The sequence below is a fragment of the Macaca nemestrina genome, chromosome 11 (genome assembly GCF_043159975.1).
Source record: "Macaca nemestrina isolate mMacNem1 chromosome 11, mMacNem.hap1, whole genome shotgun sequence".
NCBI classification, from domain to species: Eukaryota; Metazoa; Chordata; class Mammalia; order Primates; family Cercopithecidae; genus Macaca; species Macaca nemestrina.
In genome coordinates, this window is record NC_092135.1 from 63,638,796 (window position 1) to 63,651,133 (window position 12,338).

The 12,338-nt window shown below is 36.7% G+C and overlaps 1 long non-coding RNA gene across 1 annotated transcript in view; it reads right to left on the minus strand.

The window, feature by feature from the left end:
* Positions 1-7,944, minus strand: part of LOC105483312 (uncharacterized) — a 52,223-nt gene extending 44,279 nt beyond the window's left edge. Inside the window, exon 1 of the long non-coding RNA XR_011609842.1 lies at positions 6,912-7,944. This is a non-coding gene — a long non-coding RNA (uncharacterized lncRNA). The remainder of the gene's footprint in view (positions 1-6,911) is intronic.
* Positions 7,945-12,338: the final 4,394 nt, after the last annotated feature.

A 12,338-nucleotide genomic window follows, 5' to 3' on the forward strand; every position in this document is an offset into this window, starting at 1 on the left:
ACCATCCTGGCTAACACGGTGAAACCTCATCTCTACTAAAAATACAAAAATTAGATGGGCGTGGTGGCGGGCGCTGTAGTCCCAGCTACTCGGGAGGCTGAGGCAGGAGAATGGCGTGAACCCGGGAGGCGGAGGTTGCAGTGAGCCGAGATCACGCCACTGCACTCCAGCCTGGGCGACAGAGCAAGACTCCATCTCAATTAAAAAAAAAAAAAAAATTCTGGAAATAGAAAGTCATGGGGAGAAGAAAGACTGCACCTAAAGAAGAAACAAACGAGTCCTACATTTCCTGCACGTAGAGCAGTCTAAGGAAAACGCATTTGCATGTTTCGTTGTCTTTTTTCCATCTCTCATTGTTTTCTCCATCCGTCTCCTCTGGACCACAGCACCCTCACAGATATAGTACAAGTAGGCCAGCCACACCCCAACCAAAACTCTCCTCCACTTAACAAACAAATCTTTTATTTCCTCAACACAGTGCCAAAGTCTCAACTAAGTTTAGAAAAAAGGCTTTATTTCATTCATAACTTTTTATCATCTCAATGATACCTATCTTATTTTATGATGGAAGCTATAACTCAAGATACATATAAAATTTAGGGAATATTAGGCAGTATAAAAAAACTAAAGAACAAATCAAGCTATAGACAAGAATGCCAGAGACTCTAATATTATCCCACTTTTTAAAATAACTTGAGGGGCACTACCTCTTATAGTATTCATGGTTGTCTGAAACGTGAAATTGAATTATCAAGTCCTAAAAAACTCAAATTCCCATCCCTCATGCAATCCCAATTCCCCTAAATAGGAAGCACTTAATAATAATTTGTAACCAAAAAAACTCAATAATGCCCAGGTTTCAGTAACATGACATGTCCGAGAGGTGGATCCATTCCTCTATTTAAATTAAGTTTATGTCATGATATCTTCATTATACTAAGGGAAAAGTAAGGTTTAAAAATAGAAATCCATGGTTGTTTTATTTTTGTTTTGTTTTTAGTTTGTTGTAGCTGTTGTTTGCTCTCTGTGTTTTATTTTTACATACTTTCAAATTTACAGAAAAGTTGTAAGAGTACTTTTATGGATGGGATGTTTGTATCCCTTCCAAATTCATATGTTGAAATCCTAATCCCCAGTTTAATGTATTAGGGAGTAGGGCTTTGGGGAGGCAATGAAGTCATCAGGGTGGAGCTCTCATAAGTAGGATTAGTGCAGTTATATATGGGACCCCAGAGAGCTCTCTTGACTTCTTTTGTCATGTGAGGATACAATGAGAAGATGGCACCCTGCCCCTTAGAAGAGGATGCTCACCACAACCCAACCATGCTGGCACCCTGACCTTAAGCTCCCAGACTCTGTAGCTGTGAGAAATACATTTCTATTATTCAAAAGCCCCCTAATCTATGGTGTGTGTATGTGTTTTCTTTTAATATACTAGTCCAAGCTGACTAAGTAGTACAGAAAATTTTCATGAACCCTTCACTCAAATCCCCCAAATATTACATTTCACCTTGTTTGCTTTAACTCTCAAACATCTTTTTCCTTGAATCATTTGAGCGTATGGTCTGGAAATGATGCCCTTCACCACTAAATCCTCCAAATCACCATGGATCCAAAACCTGCTAGCTGGGTGAGTCTCCAGACCCTCTGAAGGATAAAGGCTCATAACATCTCTCCCTGGGCTTTCAGATCAACATTTGGTTCCAGTTTCTAATAGCTGGAACATCTCCTTAGAAATTTGGAGCAGCTTCTGCACTTCTCTGAAAACAAGAACAGAGTAACTATTGTCCACTCTACCAGAGCCTTTGCTTTCTAATGCTTTTCAACATTTAAAGCCACTCCAGTATTTTTAAAAATACAGCTCTTCTTCTACCTTAGCTGCTGACCTAATTTAGCTGAATACATTTTATTAAATATTTATTAAACATCAGTTCATGGAAGCACTGTATCAAATGGGTACACAAGGGTAATGCCCACTGGGCAAGTTTCCAGCTCATCAAAAAGCACAGCTCTGAATTAAGAGGGTGGCTGAGGCTCTGAAAGGAATAAGTGCAACAGTGAACTTGACTATTTGAACATGAACTTGACTATTTGAAAGAATGTTCTGTGATAATAGCAGTAAATAAAAAAAGATGGGTTAAAGAAGCAGAACCAAAAACATGATAAACACAGCGTAAGATCAGCTGTATTTCATCTTCCTGCATAGGTACTGAAATATGATCTTTTCATTTAATTTGCAATTGTTCACTTTCTTGACAACCAAAGGCGGATAAGTGTTGTGGAAGCTGAAGATTATATAATTTGGGAGTTTCTCATTTAAAAAAATGAGAACACAAAATAAAGTGTAAAAATAAATACTGAAAATGATCATTTAAATCTCAACAAATACATTTTGAAATCTCAAAAATATCACAAAAGTTAATAAAAACAACAATTGGCCAAAGTGGCTCATGCTTATAATCTCATCACTTTGGTAGGCCCAGGCAGGCGGATCACTTGAGCCCAGGAGTTCAAAACCAGCCTGGTCAACATAGCGAGATGCCATCTCTACAAAAATAAAGCAAAAATTAGCCAGGCATAGTGACATGTGCCTGTAGTTCCAGATACTTGGGAGGCTGAGGCAGGAGGATTGCTTGAGCCCAGGAGGCCGAGGCTGCTGTGAGCCATGATTGCATTACTATACTTCAGCTTGGGCAACAGAGCAAAATCCTGTCTCAAAATTGTAGTAGCAATTTTGTTAATTAACTTACATGTCTCTATAATATTTTTCCTGCATTATTTAGCTGGATACTCTCTTCATATAATGAGCACTTTCTACATACAGAATAGAAAAAATAATTCCATCTTACCACTAGCATAATAGGATACAATTTTTATCAATAATAAATAAATTGACTCCATCACTAGAGTCAATTTAAACAATTCTTCAAACTTCCCCCTATAATTATATCCTTGATCTTCTTGACAGTACAGGCAAAATTTTCCTGTAATTAACAATGAGAGGGTGGGGTAGTATATTATGTCAAGTCCCCTCTTGGAGGAATTTATCAGAGTCTTTTCAAATGTAGAACCTTTTGTTAGAGTCAGTGTAAAAGAACAAGAGGACCTCGGGACATGGGAGAGGAAGAAGGGCAATGAAAATAAACAATAGCCTTAAAAATAGAAGCAGAAAACAGAGCTAGGTGAGAAGATGTTGAAAACTATCTTTACTGAACATTGACTCATAAGGCTTTTGGTAACTTTTTCTCTTCTCTCATCACAAAATAAATTTGAATGCCAAAGGGCAGGCACAATTCCACTGTTGAGAGAAACAGATCTAAAAATAAGTAGCAAGTAGACAAGAACGAGCAGTGAACATGAGGAGAACCATGGTGTCTACTTTTAGGTTAACTATGGAGGCATGTAGGCACAGATGGAGGAAGTTAGTTTATCTTTGCTGCTGCACTTAAAAAATAAAAACCAAAAATATAAATGCCATCAAAACGTTGACTCTTCTTTAACCAAAATTTTTGGTTTTATATTTAAGGCCAAGCCCATTTAGAAGAAAAGCACATTCATTTGGGTTTTGTGGTTTGGAGAAAGGACTGCCATAGAGGAGGTAAAAGCCACAGTGGAGCATTCCTGGACAATCCATTGCAGGCTTGGGAAATCACCATGCAGGCAGCTCCTGCTCCGTAATAGTCAAAATAGCAACATGACCACAAATAATTCAAAGGCCGAAACATTTTGTTCCCACCATTTCAAACTCTCCTGTTTCTGTCAAATGGCTGGTAATCCTATCTCCTCTACTAAGCCTTTCCTAACTGAAACAGTGGCAACTTCTTTTGAATTCTACTATTTATTACATAAACACACAATTCTCGTGGTTCCCTTATCACTCCATTAAATGCTCTCTGATTGAAACACATTGCAAATCCTTTTATGCTACATTTGTTCAATGCTTGTTGCCTTGACTGTATATAGCCTTAATATCCGGTAGGTGCTTCTAACTAATCCTAAGTTCCACATCTAATTTACAAAGCATTTTGCTTGGCAATGCCTCTTATGATGCAAATAAACTAGTATTTATCATAAATGCTTTATGATATAGACAAGCAGACTATTTTAGAGAAAATAAGAATTAAATAATGGTAAGGAAAGCAAACCACCCCTGTGATGTGCATGCCCTCCGCCACCGCCACTTTTCCCTCCTTGGATGGTGTCTCACTCTCCACCTTCTCTTTGTCACTTGTCCTCGGTCACACATCAATCTGGCCTCCGCCCTCCAGAGAAGACTTATTCTCCCTGCCTAAAATGTTATTTCTGCCTTCTTCATCTAACCTTGTTCCTTTTCATTATTAAATGCTTCCTATATACAGAAGACTACATAAATTATGTCTTCACGGTAAATAATAGTAATACAGTGAACAGCTGTGCATCCACTTTAATAAATAGAATGTATTTTTGAAGTCTTCGTGTGTACTCTCATGCTCGTGTCCTTCCACATTCTGAGGTAACCATGTTCCTAGTTTACTGTTAATCACTGTCTTGTGGGTTAGTCCAACTCTTACTGTTCTTTAGAGTTTTACTACCTATTTCTCCCTGAAAATACATACATTTAGTTTGGGAAAAAAAAAAAAAAACTCAGAGCAATCGCAAGCCTAGTGGAGTAACAGAAAAATCAACATTGCCACTAAGAGAGGACATCTCCCAGAAGATGAGCTGACAGAGGCTCTCCGTTACAGCACGGTTTCAGTTTCCCTGGGAGTTTACAAAAGTCATTTGCAGGGAAGTCAGAAGGAGAGAGACTGGGGATGTAGGGCTCTCCGAGGCAGGGCATCGAGGTGGTCTGTGAATGTGAATCTGGAGCTGGAGGTCTCCAACCATAAGGCCAGGAGAGGTGGCAACTCTGCCTTCTCTGCTTCTGAATTCACCACAGCCCACCTCCTGCTCTTCAGAGTAGGTGGAAGATCACCCTCTTTTGCCCATCTGAAGAAGAAACTCCAGATTACTAATGGGAAGCTAAAGGGCAGTCGGCCAGGCAAACTCTGAGTTGTCCTTCAAAATGCAGCTCAGGGTTTCCTCTTCCAGTAGAACTTTTCTGACACCCACATGCAATGACCAGGGTCAACCTTTTAACCCCCTGTGCACTCTGTGCTAACCCCTATCAACAGCTCTCCCTCCTACTGTGATCATAGCAACAGCTGTCCCTCTTCCTCATTAAACTGGATGTTCTTCGAGGGAAAAAATTATTTTATCAATTTTACTAATAATAACAGTATCATCTGATATTTGTTTTATTTTATAAATGTGGATAAACCTCATTAACATTAAATACCAATATTTAAAAATTGTAAGGCAGAATATGTGTTCTTGTTATTCCAAATTTATTGGAAATAAAGAATTTTGAGCGTCTCTTCCGTTAAAGAAGAAGTTCTGTGAGTGCTCCTTGCATTTTTCTAGCTTCAGGCATGCGGCATCTCATAACATTTCAGTTACTGTGTCATTTGCACAGGTGAGGAGACCTTTCCACGTGGATACATGTGAAATAATGGTGTTACAAAAAGTGGTACTTTTCACTTTACTTTATGCCTAGAAACAAACACATGTGCATGGTACTACATAAATTAAAAATATGATTTAATTATCTTCTACTTTTTATAACACAACTGGAAATTGTTTTTACTTTCATAATTAGGAGGTGAACAGCAGGTCTACAAAATATTAACAGAAAAAGCTAGTAGCTTTTAATTAAACTTTTCTAACTATAACTTTCAAGATAAGCCCCTATGCTATTTTAAAGTAAGCTACAAAATTAAAGTTAGTAAAAAGAAAAAAAAAGACATTAAAATATCGGACATTACCTCACCATCCAGAATTAAGCAGGTTATAATGCTGCACATCCTCCCTGAATTCATGTATTTTTAAATAAAATAATTCTGAATATTCTGGTCTTTTACCTGATTTGTTTCATTCAACATATCCTGGGTATCTACCCATTTCAATAATTACACTTCTAAAGCCATAATGTTTAATGTCCGTATATGAATCTCTAAGCATGTAGTAAAATCATAATGCAAAATAAATAAAAAAACTTTTTTTTCAGAAGACTGGGTGTTTTGTAAATGAGAGAATTGAACTTGTTAAGGGTTTAGCCATGATTCCAAACACACAAATATTTTTTATTATTTTTATACCATACATGTTTTATATGTAAAAATTTCCATATGAAAATTATATTATTTCATAATATATGAAAATACATTAAAGCAGTCTCATTCCAATAAGTGTTTGTATTTTTTCCAATCTTCCACTGAACAAACCCCTGACAAATATTCTTCTGTTAAAATGTTGCAAATATCCTCTTTTTTAATGCTAGGATACATTTCTAGAACTAGGATTGTTGAGCAAAATGGTTTGTACAATTTTAAGGCCATTAATATATATTGCTAAATTGCCACCCAGAAAAGTAATGTCAGTTTCCATTCCCGCCAGCAATGAATGAGTGTCATTTTCTCTCATTCTTTGCCAGCACTGAACATAATGAAGAAGAAAAAAAAAAATCTCTGCCAATTTGATCAGTGAAAATTTGTGTTTCATATTTTCTCTAACTTGCATTTCTTTAACTACTAGCGTGATTAAACATTTTAAAAGTTTTTACCCATTTTCTACTTTTTCTTTTATTAATTGCTTATCAATGGTTTTTTTTCTGTTAGGGTATTATTATTCTTATGTATTTATGAGGTTATATAATTAAAGATTTCAAACTTTTGTCTGTCTCACTTGTGGCAGGCAGAATAAGACTTCCCCCAAATGTCCACATCTTAGTCCTCATAAAGCGTCTGAATATCTTATGTTACATGACAAAAGGGAATGGAGGTTATAGATGGAACTGAGGTTGCTAATCAACTGACCTAAAATAGGGAGATTACCTTGGATTATCCAGTGGACTAAATGGAATTATAAGGTTCTTAGAAGTAGGAGAGAGGTAGAGGAGGGATCAGAGTCAGAGAGGCTTGAAGGTGCTGCACTGCTGGCTTAAAGATGGAGGAATGCAGCCACAAACCAATAAATGCTGGGGGGCTCTAGAAGCTGGAAACAGCAAAGAAATAGATTCGCTCTTCGAGCTTGCAGAAGAACACAGCTCTGCCAGCATCTTGATTTTTGTCAAATGAGACTCATTTCAGACTTCTGATCTGCAGAACTGTAAGATAAACAGATTTATGTTGCTTTAAGCCACCTATTGTGTGGTAATTTGTGTAGTGGAATCGGGAAACTGATTCACATGTTGCAAATGTTTTCCTGATTTTTATATACATAATCTTTACAAAGCAATCAAAATGTCCCTTATATTTAGTGCCATTTAAAAATGTATTCAGTACACCTCTTCTATGCTCAACTACAGCGATGCAGATAAAATTTGACCAAAAATACAATTTTTTTTTCTTTAAAAAAGGAGGGTGTTTCCTCTTGGCCCTTTCTTTCTCCTTTTCTTTCCCTTTGCTTGGAGGTGACTGGGGGCTGAGGAAGTTAGAAGAACAAGGAGAAAATGGCTGAGGAGATAGTCGTAAGGTCAGGAGCCAAAAAAAAGCTGATGACATAGTCAGTAGATTGGTTACATGCAGGGGGATTAAGGAAATAAACAAATATTGAAGATAATGAGAGCCAGGTTTCTCACTGTCAGAGAAGGGATTTATAAAAATGCAAATGAGCCAGTGCTTTGGCTCATGCCTATAATCCCAGCACTTCCGGAGGACAAGGTGGGTGAATCACTTGAGGTCAGGAGTTCGAGACCAGCCTGGCCAACATGGCGAAATGCTGTCTCTACTAAAAATACAAAAATTAGCCTATTGTGGTGGCACGTGCCTGTAATCCCATCTACTCAGGAGGCTGTGGCAGGAAAATTGCTTAAACCCTGGAGGCAGAGGCTATAGTGAGCCGAGATCTCACCACTGCACTCCAGCCTACATGGCAGAGCAAGACTCTGTCTCAGAAAAAAAAAAAAAAAAAAAAAAAAAAAATATATATATATATATATATATATATATATATATATATATATGAAAATGCAGAAGGCTAAGGTATTAGGCTGTCATTGAGAAAGAGGAGGGAGGGAGAAAGGTACAGATGAAACATATATAGATAGATAGATAGATAGATAGATAGATAGATAGATAGATAGATAGATAGATATACTTTTATAATTAGATGGAGATATATAGAGATAGATGATCTATAAACCCAGCTCTGTCAGCCTGGTAGTAATGAGTATACTAAGCACCCAGATCTGGATTTATAAATGCCTCTACTAAAAGGAACCAGACTGCAGAGAGAAATGGTTGATTCCAAGGTTGGTAAAGGGAAAGTACAAAATTAGCCCGAAAGTATGGAAATGTTCTAAGAATGATGGAAACATGCAAAATAAACCCACAGAACTTAGCTTGAAGAGGCTCTCTTGGCCAAATCTGAGACAAATGAAGTATCAGAATAAATGATGATAGTAACCAGATTATAACCCATTGAATAAAGTAGGAATCCATCAGACCATAATGAATAAATAAATGAATTAAAGGAAAAAATTCTTGCAGTATAATGCCAACGAACTAATGTAGAAGATGACATGTGTCAGAGAGGAAGTTGAATCAGGTAGGAGTCATCAGTGGATACCAAAGCCAGTGGGCAGAAATTTGATGAAGAATTATATATTTGCACAGTCTTGAGTATCTCCCCAAAAAACACTTTCACTCACAAAGGGGAAAATGGTGGACCTATGGTCCAGGAACATGTCAGACACCAACTTGAACAGGTTGTCAATGTTAACATCTCCAGAGTTCAGATGAATTAACATTGAAGGATTCCTGATATACTACTGGAAGTACAGTATCATTTCAGTGCTATTCCTGATAAGAATGTATGGCCTGATTGTGAACAGAGGAAATATTAGACGGCTCCAGGTTGATTGACATGGCTTATGCTCTAAAACTGAAAACTACATGAAAGTCAAGGAAAAGACTGTCAAGTCACTCCATGTTGAAGGAGACTAAAATATATGACAACCAAATGCAATGCATGATCCTGTTTTGAGTTCTAGAACAAGAAGGAGAAAGAAACATTATGGGAACAGGAATATTTGGATGAGATCTTTGGAATAATTGGATGCCAGTATTGTATCAATGTTTATTACTTGATTTTAGATAGTGGTATCTCTATTACGTGGGAGAGTGTTTTTTGTATGAAACGTACTATGGGGTGTTAGGAATCATGGGACATACTGACTACAACTCCTATGATCCCAAAATGATTCAGGCAAAAAAATAATGAAGTGTGCCTGTGTGTGTGTGTGTGTGTGTGTGTGTGTGAACTTTCATGCCACAAATATTTATTCAAGCCGATAAGAGATGCTAATCACTGTAAACTAAATATTGAGAATCCAAGAATTTAAAAAATATAATAGTTGCTCCTTTATCTTAGTGGGCAATTAAAAATATAAACAATGCCTAGAAAAATAGTTTTACACAAGAGGTAATTTAAATGGGCCTAGAAGACCATAGATTTCAAACATTAAGTAAAGTAATAAACAATAGGCAAAATATGGTAGTGTAAAATTGAATGGCATTTCAGGGAATAATGAGGTCAGTACATTAGATGTAAGTGACGCGAAGGAATATAGTGAGGGGAAAAAAATCCCTTAAAAAAAAAAAAAACAACCAGAGGCCAAATTATGACACTGGAGCTTTTGGACATTATCTGACCAAAGAGTAGAAAGCCACTGTAGCTGGGCATGGATGCTAGTGCCTGTAATCCCAGCACCTTGTGGACAAATGCAAGAGGATAGCTTGAAACCAGGAATTTGAGACCAGCCTGAGCAATATAGTGAGATCTCATCTCTAAAAAAAAGAAAAAAATTAAAAAAAATTTTAAAATTAGCCAGATGCGATGGTGCACACCTGTGATCCCAGCTACTTGGGAAGCTGAGGTGGGAGGTTGAGGCTGCAGTGAGCCATGGTTGCCTCCTCACACTCCAGCTTGGGTGACAGAGAAAAACCTTGTCTCAAAAACGAGCAAGTCATCGTAGGCTTTCAGTGGGCAAATGATGTATTCAACTCTGTAAGTTATTAACCAAAAGCAGTTTCAATATAAAAGCCCATATAAAAATACAGTTTAAGAAATAAGCACCAGAACAAATAATTTCTGAAACATTTTCAGTGGATTATTCCAATGGAAATAGATAAAAATGTGTCCAAGTAAAGAATCTGTTATAAAAATAGGTTATAAAATAAAAATGTAAACATTCTTCATACTCAGCATCTCCAAGTACTCAAAGATCCCAGAGTCATAGCACTTTAAAACTAATGTGATTTTTAGAAAGGAGTAGAAAATGTGCTTAGCATGCAGCTTAAAAACATAAAAATATTAATTTGTGCTTTTTTAATATGGCAGAGAACATCTATTCTTTCATTTAAACTGGAGTCTCGCCTTCTCCACAAAGACACAGGGAGAGGAAAATAATTGGCAAGAATAGGAAGTGAAGAATTTATGATTCTCAATAGAAGTATGTATTGAAACAAAATCGGTACTACATGTCTTCTAAAAATTGCTGCTGGATGGCCTAATAAAGGCTAGGTGCACGCAAGGCAGCTGAAAAATATACTTGTTACCACAAGAGGGAAGGTGTTTCTCCAAGTGCTTTGCAGCAATCTACCAAAGTTTGGAAGTTGGGGCAGTAGAGTTGACTGACATATCCTGAAGCCATCTCAGGTATCAGTCTAGGGGTAGGGCAGGCAACCTGAGAGAAGTCCCTCTGATATGCACTAGAACTTCACCTGCTGCCCATTGAAAGTTGAGTGAAAGGCCAAGAGAAGTACCCCAAGTTGCAGAAAAGTGGGGGCCATACTGCAGAGAAAATATAACTCCCAAGTGACCTAGAGAGTTGGACAGTCTAGTTATAAAACAGAAAGACCTCTTCCATGATTTGAAAAACAGGTGTCTGTGCCATAAAGTATAAGGAGATCTGAAATCCCACTGATGAACAATCCTCAAGCTCTGCTGAAGACCCTAATTCTGCCCTCAGAATGTCTTTATACAATAGTGAGCTGAATCTTATTAAAGTTATAAAAAATTCAAATGTTGCTTAAGAACAGATTAGATTCACCCAACTCCAGCAGCTTAACAGAGGAGCATACCCTTTTCTGTAGATAAACATTGTCAGTCTCTACTGTTTTTCATACACAACACTCAGTATGAGATCAATAACAAAAAACACAAGAAGAAAAGTGTTACCCTCATGACATACAATTTACTCATGTAACAAACCTGCACATGTACTCACTGAATCTAAACTAAAAGTTGGAAAAAAAACCAAAAATAAGATATTTAGAATATCATCAAATTTGGAAATTAAGCAATATACTTGTAAAGAGTTCATGAGTTGAAAAGATAAACTGAAAAATAATTTGAACAAAGTGATAATAAAAACACCATATATCATAATTGTGGTGTGCTGCAGCTGAAGTATTACAGGAGAATTTACAGCTTTGAACAAGAAAAAGGGTTTAAAACCAATTACTCAAGTTTCCACCTTTAGGGATGCACCACCATGCCTGGCTAATTTTTGTGGGTTTTTTTTTTTTTGAAGAGATGGAGTCCCACTATATTGCTGAGGCTGGTCTTGAACTCCGGGCCTCAAGTGATCCTCCTGCCCCAGCCGCCCAAAGTGTTGGGGTTTCAGGCATGAATCCCTGCATCAGCCAAGAAATAATATTTATATTACACATTATCTTTCAGAAAATAAAGGTGGAGGAAACAACTTTCCAAATGGTTCTATGTCCAGCATAACCTTGATAATAAAACCTGGCACATTATAAGAAAATTCCCAACTAATATCTTTCACAAATATAGACACAAAAGTACCCCACAAAATCTTAACAAATTAAATCAATCAAAATATAAAAAGTATTTGTAATGCAGGTTGTAGTCAGGGCAACTAAGTGAGAACAGAAATAAAAGGGATCCAGATTAGAAAGAAAGAATAAAACTATTTCTACACACAGATAGCATGATCTCATATATAGGAAGCCCTAAGGAATCCACTAACAAACTATTAAATCTAAAAATTCAGCAAGGTTTCAGACTACAAGATCAATATATAAAAATCAATTGTATTTCTATACACTTGCAATGAATTAAAAAAAACCTCAAAAACAAAACTAAGAAAATTTATAATTGCAGCAAAAAGAAAGACAGGAATAAATTTAACAAAAGAAGTCCAAAATTTATAGTCTGCAAACTATAAAACATTATTGAAAGAAATTAAGTATTACAATAAATGGAAAAACATCCCATGTTCATGGATCAGAAGA